General features: G+C 37.4%; 1 long non-coding RNA gene across 2 annotated transcripts; it reads right to left on the bottom strand.

Annotated features, from left to right (window-relative positions):
• Window positions 1-5,354: 5,354 nt before the first annotated feature.
• Window positions 5,355-13,225, bottom strand: LOC113950762. 2 transcript variants are annotated; one of them, XR_003528871.1, is made up of 4 exons: window positions 12,941-13,225; window positions 12,109-12,275; window positions 6,787-6,973; window positions 5,355-5,367 (listed from the first exon to the last, which is right to left on the bottom strand). It is a non-coding gene; the product is annotated as an uncharacterized LOC113950762 (long non-coding RNA). The 2 variants fall into 2 exon arrangements; XR_003528872.1 differs by lacking the exon at window positions 12,109-12,275.
• Between the last annotated feature and the right edge of the window lie 543 nt (window positions 13,226-13,768).

Genomic DNA, 13,768 nt, shown 5'->3' with positions numbered 1-13,768 from the left:
TCCATTGGAACACATCTTGAAAAGAAAAATGGCTAAGGTTTGATGTTTTTTTTTCTAAGCTCTTGATCTAGTATGACAAGATAAAATTTCAAGACTATCAGAGAAACTGAAATGACAGGTAGCTTAGAAAGCAGCAGAAGCCTCAAAAGCTGTCAGTGTTTTCAGTTTCTCTACAGAGGAGAAGCAGCCACAACTGGAGAAGGCAACAAAAGGTGTTTTTTTTGGGAAACAAGCCACTTCTCTGCAACGAGACTGGTCTCGTCGATCATAGAATCATAGAATGCCCTGGGTTGGAAGGGACCTTGAAGTTTATTAGTTCCAATCTCTGCCATGGGCAGGGATGCCAAACACTAGATCAGGCTGCTCAAAGCCCTATCCAATCTGAAATTTTGCGTTTCCAGGGATGGGGCATCCACAGCTTCTCTGAGCAACCTGTTCCAGTGCCTCACCACCCTCAGAGTAAATAATTTATTCCTAACATCTAATCTAAACTTACCCTCTTTCACCTTAGCACCATTACCCTTGTCTTATCCCTATCTACCTATGTAAAAAGTCACTCTCCCTCTTTTTATAAGCATCCTTTAAGTACTGGAAGGCTCCAGTGAGGTCTTCCCATCGCCCTCACTTCTCCAGGCTGAACAACGCCAACTATCTCAGTCTGTCTTCATAGCAGAGGTGCTCCAGCCCTCCAGTCATTTCTGTGGCCCTCCTCTGAACCTGCTCCAACGACCCATGTCTTTTCTGTTCCGAGGACCCCAGCACTGGTTGCCGGACTCCAGGTAGTACTAGGACTGAGTAGAGGGGTAGAATTACCTGCTGGCCACATTTTTTTTGAAGCAGTCCAGGATGCACTTCCCAATGAAGTAATTCTGAAGAAATGGACTGTCACTATCTACTACTGTGTCTTCCTATTATTCCCTCTCTTTCTCCCAATCTAACAAGATCACAAAACTGTTCCAGAATGTGTCCATGTTTTGTTGCTCATTTTCATATACAGTGCAAATCCCTTCCTCTGTAAAGTAGCTGTATGTAATGTTGCTTTCAGAAACAACAGGCAATGTATTCAGTCTCTCCTCTGAGCTGCTATAAAACATAGTATTATGTCTATAGACAGAGCTGTAGCAAGTGATAAAAGCAGCTTAGGGGTCTTTTATGTCCTAAGTAAAAATTAAAATAAAAGTATCTATTAAAAATTCTGGTCTGAAATAGATTGCTCAGAAGATGTTGTACACAACAGTGGTGTTCAGTTAATCTGTGGCTCGCTGATGCCTGCCAACTGCCAAGTAACTTCTGATATCCTGTAAGTTAATAAATAATTTACTTGCTGTTAATAGATCTAAAATCTGATGTTCCTGTTGTAGAACTATATTATGCCAAGTCATTCAGACTTACTAATGAAAAATCCAAAGAAATGATGATGAATTAATGTTTACTCAGAGTGTCCTTGGATTATCCGTCATAAGCACTTGATCCTCAGTAAATTCTATAAATCTGATTTTTATAGTCATTTAATATATAAACTTTTCTTTTAAATAACACTTTTTCCCCAAATAATTCCCCATATTTTCCCATCACAGCTGCAAAAGATATTTGGAATTCCATGCTTATCACAGCATGTAATAAACAGGAGATGGACACAATGATCGTTATGGGTCCCTTCCAACTCAAGATATTCTATGATTATATGACTGAGGAAGAAAGAAACTGCTTGAACCTCTGACTCCATTTCCCTTTGTAACTGCTACTATTTACATAGCTGAAGATGCACTGTTAACACAAAGAACTAACTTCCAATATAACCTCATCTTCATTCTTCCATCCTCTGTTCCCAGTGTGGTTTGTTTTGGGTTTGTTTTAGGGCTGAAATGCTTTGTGCTCTGAATTAATTTAGTCAAGTAAAGAGTCAGTCACAGTCTTCTTTCAAATGAAGGCAGCTTACAACCAATTTGTCAAAACAGCAAAATTAAGAGTATGCTTAACTAGAGTGTGTATATAGTAAAAACCAATGTAAGAGCTTTGCTGAAATATGAATTTATTAAAGAAAAGGGATTTTTATGCAGCTTCTCTTCCAGCTTACTTATTTACTGAAAGGTATATTTTCTCTGGAGGTATGAAACACTAGTTGCTAGAGACTAACTTGTCCAACACTAATACAAAGACAAGTAAACTTGGTTGTACAGCTTTAACCCTTTAGACTGAAACATGGACTAGTAGCAAGAAAGGATTTAACAACTTTAACCACACAATTATTAACACAATTTTAATTTTTTAACAGAACCAGATAAAGACAAGCAGTTAAAAGGTACAATAGTATGATATTTTTCTCCAACAATATTATGGAAGTGCATTAAAATAAGTATCTGTAAAGGAGATAAAATAAGTTGACACTCAACACCTAAGTAGCTTATGCTGAATTTGATTACTCAGGTTCACCAGGATCTGGATACTAATGTATAATTACATACTGTTTGTAGGAATTAAAAACAAATTAATATAATTTAGAAAATCTATATTTTACTGCTAGAAAAAAGGAGTCAGGAGCTGCCCAACAAACATTAACAAATATGGTGTAATGGACTGCACAAGCCTTTTATCCCAGGCTTATCTCTTAAATCAGAGATCCTTGCTTCTTTCCTCTAGCACATCCCAATTCACTTTTTTTATTCCTTCTGTAACCCCAAGAGACTTTATTTTCAAAATCGCTTTTATCTGTCGTGCCATGTAAAATGTGCTTTAGAAGTCTAAATAAATTAATGCCAACCTGCCTCCCTTGCTCACTTTACTCTATTCTCCCCAGAAAAGTCAAATATATTTCCTAAGTTAGAGCTGCTGTCCCTGAATTCTTACTGATCTGGAATTTAATGAATTCCACAATGTACAAACTACATTTCAGTTTGCTTCAAAGGATCAGTCCTACAAAAGGAAAGGGATGTTTTAAATTACTGAATAGTAAAAAAATTTATTCCAGAAATTCCTAACTTGTACAAATTTAGGGCACAATAAATAGTAGAACAATTCTTGTTGTTGTCTCTCTTAATGCCACTTGAGATTTCTAGTATTGCACATATATTTGCCCTACCAAGAACATCCAAATTAAAAATCAATCACAATATTGCAATTATGAAGTGTCATAATCGAATTATAAATTAAAGAAAAGGAAATCTGTGGGGAAAAAAGTTAAAGACACCAGCAAACAATAATGGTCATGTCAGTCAGAATGCCTTTTCTATATCCTCCTTTTAGAGAGTTGAACAATGATAACAACTGAAATTAGCATGGAGAAGCTCTCCATCCACAAATCTAAAGACAAAGTGTATTCTTTCCAGAATTAGAAGTCAATTCTCCTTGAATATGTCATGAATAGGTCAAAAGTTTTCATCATATGATAAGGGCACTCAGTTCTTTAGGACTTGACATCAACTTCTTACACATTATTTCAATAATTCAAAACATTTCAAAACAAAATTCTTAAGAGAAGCTCCTGAAGAGTAGCTCTTATCTTAAAACTGTTAAGTTAGTAGAAATTAGAAATCTCAAGTTCAGAAAAATGCAACTATTTCTATCTGTTCGTAAGGAAATGTCACCTCTCTAGAATTTGAAGTTTAAATAGTAAAAACACTGTAAGATGAGCAGTTGCCACCTTTTCAATAACAACAGGATTTAAGCGTCCATTTAGAGAATGACAAAACTACTTTCATGAAATGTCATTTGGACTATCTTTACAAAATACTGACGTATTAGAATTGAAGCCATATGGTGTTATGTACTTGATTGGGGGGCTGGGGGAGTGTGTAGAAACAAAATTAAATGCCTGAGGAAGAAAAGATGCCTAAAATCAGCTCTTAAAAGAAACCCTCTAAGACTGAATTTGTGAGTTTTAAAAGGAAGCATTCCGTTTATTATTATGATGTTAGATGCACGAGAATCTAATTTCTTCAAAAGCATGCATTCCTGAGTTACAAAAGCCTCTTGCTTTTATTTAGTTACCTAATCAACAATTCAAAACATTACCTAACTGTTACACCCACTTCCAAAACCGTTCCTCCCTTAGTACCACCCCTGACATGCCTCCCTAATTTCAGTTGGAGGTCCCAAAGACCCCTTATCTCCATCTTGTCTTTCTCTTCCTTATCTCCTTTGCCACAGTATCACACCTTCTGGAACAATTTAAGGTTCCTTAACAGCTCTACTTATATCAAGTGTTATTTCTCTTTCTCAGTACATTTTTACAGATAGAGAACTCTTTACCTCGTTAAAATCTCTTGTCTGTTGAAATTCTTAATGAAGAATGTAAACATAATTTTTTAAAATCTGGTACAAAGGTACTAGCAAGTTATACCAAAAGTTATTTAATATAGGTTTTATGGCTACAGAAGTGCTGCAGAAAGTGAAAGAAGAATACATTGCTGACTACAGGAGAACAGCTACTCTTTCCATTACAGTCAACGTTTTTGCAGGCTTTTCTCATGCATGTGCCCAAGTTAACTTTCTCAGTCTCTCATGTAGGTATCAACATGAGCTAATCCCCAAGATCCACTGTTGGGGAACATCACAGAGTGCGTTGCCAAACCAGACAAGTCAGCCTGACACCAAATCACGTTAACTCTCTGATGATGTGGCACTCTTCAGTCTCGCTGAAGTCGCACAACACAAATTTTTAGAGTTTGACTCAACATACTTTCAATCATCCTTTCATTGAATAAGTATGTGCACATGTCGGTTTTGTAGCTGGTGAGACACTCTTAATAAAAATGTAATAGGCATTTAATTGCTTCTGCTCTTGAGTGCAGGGAATCTCAGAACATATTTCTAGTTTGTGTTCTAGATTGTTGAGTTTTTTCTCTCTTTTTTTTTTTCCACCTTCTGAAGGACTTTTAATGTCATCATAGTCTAATGAGATTTGGAATTACATTATGAGGAAGTTCAAATGTTATTACAACCCACAGAAAGGAAGTTTCTGCTTCTGAGAATCATCTTTATTAGTAGCACAATTCTTAAGGACAATGTTTTAAAGATGAATTTTCATCAAAGGAGTCTCTGTACGTTCCTGTCTTTCTTTGGAAAGATTTCTTCTACCTTCTTAATTATAGTAAGAAACTTGCTTAAGCTGTACTAGAAACCTAAATAACTTCTTAATTTTTAACAGCAGTTTATGTGTATAAGCCACTTCTGTACAGAAGACATAATGTACTTCCTAGTCTTCTTTCCAAATTAAACTGTTAAAGACTGTCACTCACACAGCTGTTTTAAATACTTTTAATAAGAAGCTCTTCATTAGTTCTTTCAAAACACTGTTCACTAGATATCAGGAAATGTCACTGTGTTACTCACTGGTCATAAGGGACTGAGAAAGAAAAAGAAAGGCCCCTACATATTTTATTAAAATTTTAAAAAGATGCCAAGTGTATTTGTACCTGAGAATTTTAGACTTTGGTTTTCATAAGTATATTGTCCAGAGGAAAAAGAAAAACACAACCAAACAACAGAGAAGACCCAAACTGAGCTTTGGCATACTACTTGAGGCACTTTATTCCCCCAAAGTCTAAGATTAAGTTACTTTTTATGAGACTTGAAGTAAATATAAGGTATCAAAGCTCCAAGCAAGAGATTAGAACAGTGGGTTGTTTCCATGGATGTCTGTATTAGAGTCGGCAAATCTGGTAGAACATCTGATGTCAAAAAAGAGGGGAAAAAAGGCCAAATTAACCTCTGACTCATAGTCTTACAAGAGCCTTGCCTCAAACTCTATAGTCAAACTATTTGTTTGACTACCAAAGTGTTTTTTAGGTAATCAGCAGTTATGGGGGAGGAAGTATTAAAATAGTAATCTTATATTTGGGGAAGAAATATAATATTATTTTAGACTGAAATAATTACAAATTGTTTAAATTAATAAATATGCGTGCAGAGATCAGAAGATCCTAAGTCTTACCGGGGAAAATAAAAATTTGAAACTTAAACTTTCTTTAGAAAGTTTGTAATGGTTACATCAGTCATGGATGTCCTGCTCTGTGTTTTGAGAAGCTTCAGCATATAACCAAAGCAGAACTGTGGTTTTTTGATAAGAGATTTTTATTATGTTCTTGTAGTACAACTGATAATGCCTATAGTTCATATTGATTTCAGATAAAAATTTGATCAATATGAGACTATGTAGCTAATCCACACCTTAGAGTTTGACTGTTACTCAATTTGCTTCAAATAAAAAAAAAAGCTGTTCTTGTAAATCTAGTTATTTATTCATTGGTCAGTTCCTCAGCTAGTGAGAAACACCACAGCTTAATCCACTTCAGTACAAGTACACTGAATTTTCACATGTCCAAGTTAAAATAGTTAGGGTGTATTTAAGTACCTTTCTTTCCATTTCCCTTGTCTAACTTGATTAATTTCAGTGGCCTAGTTCCTCATTTGTTTGGGACCAGTGTGTTCAAATTCAGATGTTAGTAAACTGGTTTGACCCCTGGAGTTTTGACCTCTTCAAGCCAGACTAATGACTTCAGCGTAAGATGTTTTCAGGAAATGCTGCTGGTACTTGAATCTTGGTAGAATTGTATACAGAGGAATAATCTTTTCCACCCTAAGGCCATCAGCTGGTACTTCCACAAGCATTTAATTCAATTATTATTTTAAGGTTACCAGCTCTTTTTGTTCACAAGGGAACACCTCTTGATACCAAGGCCAGCATAGACTGATGATAAAATGTATCTTTTATAAAAGAAAATGAGTAAATACAATGTAAGAAAACATACCTTAACGAGAATTTGAAAAAAAAATTGTTTTCCTTACCTTATTTACAATTCCATTACCATTCTATTCTCCTTACGAAGGTGAGAGAATTGCTAACATCAGATGCAGGACAGGAATTATATTTTAAAATCAAATTAGTTCACTTGACTTGACAATCATTCTATATCCTGAAGAAGGCCACTGGAAGGCTTGATGCTCAAACTGTAGTGTTCTCTTGTTTGAACACCTAGGAAATAAAGGGCTTCTGTGAGTTACAGATTTTACTGTTCTGGCAAAATCATTGGGATAACTTAAATCTAAATATAATATTTCATGGTATATCAATATTTTTCTCTGACTACTGTCCTCTCACATTTATACAAGAAGTATAGACTAACCAAAACCAAATACAGAGACAATCCATAGTATTAAGTACTGTAAAACTCTTAACTAAGTAGCTTGTTGTAGTGGTTTGAATCTTGTTTTCCCCCAGAGGCTAAGAAAAGTGGTAACCCCCAAGGGGTGGAAACCCCTGGAAGTTTTGAAGTTCTGTCCAATGGGCGCTCCTGCAGAAATGTAAACATACCACAACCAGACCGGAAGGGAAGAGTTGTAGTTTGGTGGTAGGTGAAGTGGCCATGTTGTAGCAGCCATGAGGAGAGGGCAGGAGCCCTCTGGGGGGATCCTCTGCCCCCTCCCCCCAGCCCCAGTTGGGGGCTACAGAGACTTGGAACAGTGTTAAGCTGGACTATGTGTCTGTAACTGTGAGCTGGGAGATGTTTTCCATTGTGAGTGAGCAGAGACAGAGCAGAAGCGCGGCAGCGTCCAGAGGTTGTGGCTAAGAGCCAACTGATAAGACCTGAACCAGAGGAGCAGCAGGAACAACATGCAGCACCGCAGAGAAGACTCCTGGAAGGAGAGCCGAGGAAAAGAGAGAGCCCGCAGCAGAGTTACAGAGTTCTGGGGGTAAGAACTGATAGCAGACCCCCCAAACTCCTTTGAGACCTCCTGGAAGGAGGAAGATGATGGACTCTTACTTGAAAGAGCCTTGGAGTGCTACAGCACTTGCAGAGAGGAGCTGAGAAGCTCAGAGCGTCCTGGGAAGCTGGACCGGGACGGAGAGGAATGTGGAGGAGGGCTTCGCGCCCCCCCCCGCTGCCTTGAGACAGAGCACGGAGCTCTCCAAAGGGGAATTTGAATCCCCTGAGGAAGGGACTTTCACGAAGATGCCCCTGCATTTCGTGATATACCTGTGGTGACACGAGTCTTGTCCCTGCTCGCAGTCCACAGGTGAGGCCTTCGCTTGGACCGAAGGAGAGCCGAGGGGCTTGGAGACCCCCTTGTGTGTATTGAACAGAGATCCAGCTACAACAATCCAGTTACTGCTGCATGCATGAGATGAGGAGACCTGCTGCCTTAGAAGAGATTCCTGCTTTGGGACTGGAAGGGATCTGTCCTTCTTTCCCTCCTGGACTTTTATTTGGAGGGGAGAAGAGATCTGATCCATTGTAAATACTATACGTCATGGTAGAGATAGTTGTGATCATGTGTATAATGTGTTATAGTATTTATTTGTACAGTCATTGTAATATATTCCCTTTCCCCCATTCTGAGTCTGGTGTGTTTTGTCTGGAAAAAACCCATCTCACATTGAGTTGAGATGTGGGAGGGGGGATGGAGCTAGGGAATTGGATTTTGGGGTATCTCAAACCATGACACTTGTTATCTGTGTTTATTTAGTTTCCACAACATCAGTTTGGTCCTAAATTGCAACAAGCAGTCATCATAATTGTTCATTTTGCTTTCTCTTTTTTTTCCTTCTGATTATTGGGAACCCCAGATATTCTAGCTACTTACTGTGTATGACATGCATGTACATACAAAATTATATAATGGAATGAAATAGGCAGTTCTCTGCAATGTGGTTACTCATCTAAAGTATGCAAATTTAAGATAAAATTTTCTTTTATCTTTAACTCATTTTGTCTGCAGAAATGCATTTGAGTAGTAAATGCAATAATCCCTTATTGTAAACTTTTCCTCCGAAGAAGGGACCATACTTTTCTGCTTCATCTGATCTGTTTTAGGAAAATAACTTCTTCAGAGGGAAAAGATATCTACTTTACACAGGAAAGAGACAGAGAAGACTATTTTAAGATGACTGACTCCAGCCTGAATACTACCTAAGAGAATCTAACCGAAGACCAAGAAGTGAAAATAATGTCTTTCTACATGAGTCAGCTATGGGTTTGAAGACCATAGAATCATAGAATGGTTTGGGTTGGAGGGGACCTTTAAAGTCCTCTAGCCTAAACCCCAAGATAACAATAATCAGAATTGACTGAAACTTCATGATCAGTCTTTTGATATATCCAGTCACCCATTTCTCTGAAATAACAATTAGATCCTGGGAGAATGACAATACTAAGGTTATGCTCTAAAGCAAGAAATAGTCTGTGTCACTTGTAACTTGTAAAAGAAATCCTGAAGAGAACCACATTAACCAGTGTGGAATTTGCATATTACAAATTAGTGCTTGCACTTTGATTATCTTTAATCTTTAGACTCCATCATGACTTCCTAAAGTTAAAATTAATAGTTAGATATGTAACAATGTGTGGTGATTGGGAGAATTTCTGAAGAATTAAAAAGAAAAGATGTTTCAACTCCAAACCGCTGGAGTTTTTCATTTTTTGAAATGTTATTATTATAGTAAGGGATGACTTTAATACTCTGAGCAGGGCTTGAATTTATGTATGACTTATCCAATTGACTTTTTTATATGTTAGTTATTTCATCGTGTATGTGACGCTGTCCATCTGCAAAGGAGGGCTAGAGACTTCAGTGTGATCCAGGGCTAAACTGGCTTATATGGAGTGAAGTATGCTTCTGCTTCAGTGAATTGGACCAATTTTCTGAAAGAGAAAGGTAAATTTAATAGGTTTTGGTGTAGAAAAGCTTATTCACAGGTGTCCCTTTTGGAAATTTTTATTTAATGGCATAAAATCCTCTAAAAAGTTCTGAGACTCAATTTCATTCCACGTGAAAATTTCAAGTGATTGTATAAAAGATGTGTTTAACATTTGTATAAATTGTCTGTAGCCTTATGAGTTAATATTCTTTCTAACAACACAAAAAAATATGAACTACTGAATGAGTTTCAGTGCATAACCAGCTTTCAGAAGACTCTATTTCTAGAGTTGTGCATGACCAAAACCTATTTTGTTTGTTTTTCTGTTTGCTTTTTTTTTTTTTTTCAACTCAGCCTCTTCCCTTCTACATTCAAACTATTCTGGAATCTAAATTACTTGAAAATCAGAAAGACCAAGCCTTTCATGTTCTGTCCACTTGAAAGATACTGAAAAAATTTGAAAGGAATTTTGTCTTGTGGAGGATCTGAATGTAAATATTATCACCTACAATAATTTGTATAAAAAGCCTAATGCTTTGCTCTTCTGCACGGAACTTGATCTTCATTATCTTACAACTGAACATAAATATCAGTACAATACTATGGGATTTTATCCCACTGACAGGAGAATGAAACCTCCATAATACACCATTGTGTTTGTCATGAAGTTCCCCAAGGTTGCATGATCATCTGCCTAATGACTTTTTTTCTGTATAGGAGCATGGAGTTCCCAAAACAGGGTCTAATCTATTAGCTGTGTGGACCACTAGGTATATCCAGATTCAGAGAACCATGACAATGAGTTTTAACCTATGTTGCAGGCTGCTTGTAAGATAGACATAAACATATGTAGCGATAAAGATATATATATATGTATTTGTTTAAAGTGTGTTACAAATGGGATGAGAAACAGTAAAAGTTTAAGAGTAAAATAGATGAATCAATTAAAGAAAAATTCAAGAAATCTTCCAGAGTCTCGTAAGTATTCTTTATTTCCCATGGTACTGGATGGCCTTTTTACTATTAAAAATGTAGAAATGTTGAAACCTACTACACTCACAGAAACTCTTCACAAACTAAGATAGTTATATGCAAATGGTCCTCAAAATGTTTCTGCTGCTCCAAACACCAACACTAACTCTCCAACCTCAGTGACATACATTTTTTTCCCAGTGGCCTGTTTATATTTGTAGGGTGATGCAGTGAAAAGAGGTTGGAGAGCATGTTACTTTTACTCAAGAACAGTGTGTGGGAGCACACATAGGAAGGGAGGTATATCTCATACAGGATCAGTCACAGAGTATGATGATTCAGTCTTCATGGTTTAAGGGTTGAAGGTATGCCAGCTATAAGATAGAGGGATGGATAGATGGATAAATATAAGACATCTCCCAAGGACCCCAAGGAGCTCCAAGAGTGTTTGAAGAAGTCAAATGTGAGCCCAGATCCACTCAGTTAGCTTTTAAGCTTTTTTTCTAGTTTAGTGAAACTTTCTTTCCTAATGTTCAGCATGTGATGAACTGATTAGCTGAATCTGAACTTAGGCCATATCCTGTAAATCTTTGTATGACTTTTGATACAAGCCTATTGTTCCTCTTCAGGCAGCCTCCTTCTTGCATACTGACACTGTAGTTATCCAGTTTATATTTTATGTTGATTGCTGAGGAAAGTATTGATTAAAGGTGTCATCATGAGTCAAAAAGACTTTGTTTAGGCTTTAAGATGAATTGGAATTCAATTGTGCATTTCTCTGCTCACTTTTATAAAATGAGAGCATAACAACATAATTTACCTTGGATTTTTTTCCCCCATAAGAAGCCATGGGATACTAGTAAAGAATATTTATGGCATTCTGAGGCAATTCCCCTGATTATAGCTGGTGAAAATCTATAAAAGAAGGATGATGCAAACTGTCAGAACGAAGTAGCTGGACAGGAGAGATATGACTAGCAGCAATTGTGTTTCAGGTGGAAAAGGTGCAAAATGGAGAAAAAAGGGACACGACATTTTCAGATTTAAAAATTGATATTTGCATGAATTTTCATATAAATTCGAACCCATATGTGGTAAAAAAATAATGGCGTGGAAATATAGTGGCTATTCTTCAGCCTAAATATAACAGGGAAGTAATGTTTGTATGTTATTTATAGCCTTTACTGTTTGTTCTTAAGTTACACGTAAGTAAGTTACATTACACTTAAAAACCAGTAATGAGTATACTGTGTAAACACAAGCTACCAACTTGTGATTATTTGCAGTGAGTTCATAATTTCTGACATATCAAGAATTATTTCCTTAAAAAAATTGACAATGATACATCACTTTTGGTTATTCTGATTTTTCAGTCTGTTTTTGGACAGAAATTATTTACATATTTATATATTGTTTTTTGGGGCACTAGTTTGTTGAGTTTTTGTTTTCTTGAGATTGATCCTGAAAGGTGAAATCCCTGATGCCCAGCTATGACTTACCAGAGCGGCAGCACTGTCTTCCAGTGCCCAGCATCATCTGCTGAATTTGCTCTTACTATTGTGTTTCTAGGACTAAAATCCAGTGTGCAGCCAAGTCCTTAAATACTAGGAACTGGACAGAGTGGATGGGAAGCAGGTTTTGATACAATTATGGACTTAAACCTGGCCTGAAAATACAGTATTGATGTAGATTTAAATAAAATCTTAAGTCCTGCATACTGTAAGCTATCAAATGCCATCAAGTCTTTCAGAAACAGAAAAAGAGAAAGCCAATGAGAGAAAAAAAAATTAAAACTTGTTTATTATGTGTGGATAGTGCACAGAGAGACACTGCCTTAAGTAAATCATTATTGGTGCTCTTCCACAAGCAAGCCTGCCCACTATCATAGAATAACAAAATGGTTTGGGTTGGAAAGGACCTTAAAGATCATCTCATTCTGCCCCCTCAGCCATGGCCAGGGACACCTTTCACTAGACCAGATTGCTAAAGCCCTGCCCAATCTGGCCTTGAACATTTCCAGGCATGGGACATCTACAGTTTCCCTTAGCAACCTGTACCAGTGCCTCACCATCCTCACAGTAAAGAATTTATTCCTCCTATCTAATCTAAACCTACCTTTTTTCAGCCTAAATCTATTCCTCCTATCACTACCTGTCCTTGTAAAAAGTCCCTCTCCAGCTTTCTTGCAGGCCTCCTTTAAGTACTTGGATATTATCTTACACAATCCTTGTTTAACTGTAGCTATAAGGAAGCTGCACATCGTGATTGCGGTAGTTTTAGTCTAGGCCTTCCTTGGTGACCAGTTTGTAACCAAGGAAGTGGCCACATTACCCAGTATTCCCTATCGTTTTTACGTAGGCCAGGGTTATAAAGAAGGGAGGAGAGGCCTTCACTCTCTTCCCTTCTGGTGGCTCTGAAGGTGTAGGTTCCCTGCTGTTGGTTCTGCTGTGTGGGGGAGTGAGGCCTAGTGAGGCCTTGTAGACCTTGGGAGGTGGAGGGTGACGGCGGTCAGCCAGCGCAACTTCTACTGTCCCAAGGAGAGTAGTAAGATATTCTTTTGCTAGTTCCTTATTTGGCTAGTTTCCGAGTTTTTCGATTGTGCATAACTGTTTTGTTCTATCCCTTTTTGTGCTTTTTTTTGTCTTTTTTTTTCCCCTTCTCCCTTCCTCTCTTTTGCTTTTGGGAGCAGTTTGGGGTTTCTGTGTTCATATGTACATAGTACCTTAGTTGTATATCTGTAATATATATATATATATTTTATATAATCCGGTTGGTTTCAGTTTCTCTGAGTTTCTATAATTTCCTTTCCTTTCTTTGCTGAAAGGGGGAGGGAAGGGAAGGGCTTTTGTTGAGCTTTGGAGATTTTAGCGGGAAGCCAGCTCAAATTTGCTCAGTGATTTTTGGTAAAGTGAGGGCTTGTCATAGCTCTCATGCCACAGGATACTGGAAAGGGGGTAGACATGCTTTGCTCACCGCTGACGTCTCAGAACACATGACCTTGGTCTCTGTCTTCTCAATGAAAGCTGATAACCTCAAGTGTTGTTGTGTAGCTGTTCTCAGTCATACATCCCCTTCCCTTTCTCCAAATGGAAATAACCACGTTGTTTTGCTTTACTTTGGTGTAAAGTTCTACATAGATAAAAGCATATAAGTAGCTTA

The sequence above is a fragment of the Corapipo altera genome, unplaced genomic scaffold (genome assembly GCF_003945725.1).
Source record: "Corapipo altera isolate COAL_440 unplaced genomic scaffold, ASM394572v1 24, whole genome shotgun sequence".
Classification (NCBI taxonomy): Eukaryota; Metazoa; Chordata; class Aves; order Passeriformes; family Pipridae; genus Corapipo; species Corapipo altera.
The sequence above is the reverse complement of the archived record's forward strand: the minus strand, read 5'-3'. Positions and strand labels throughout refer to the sequence as shown.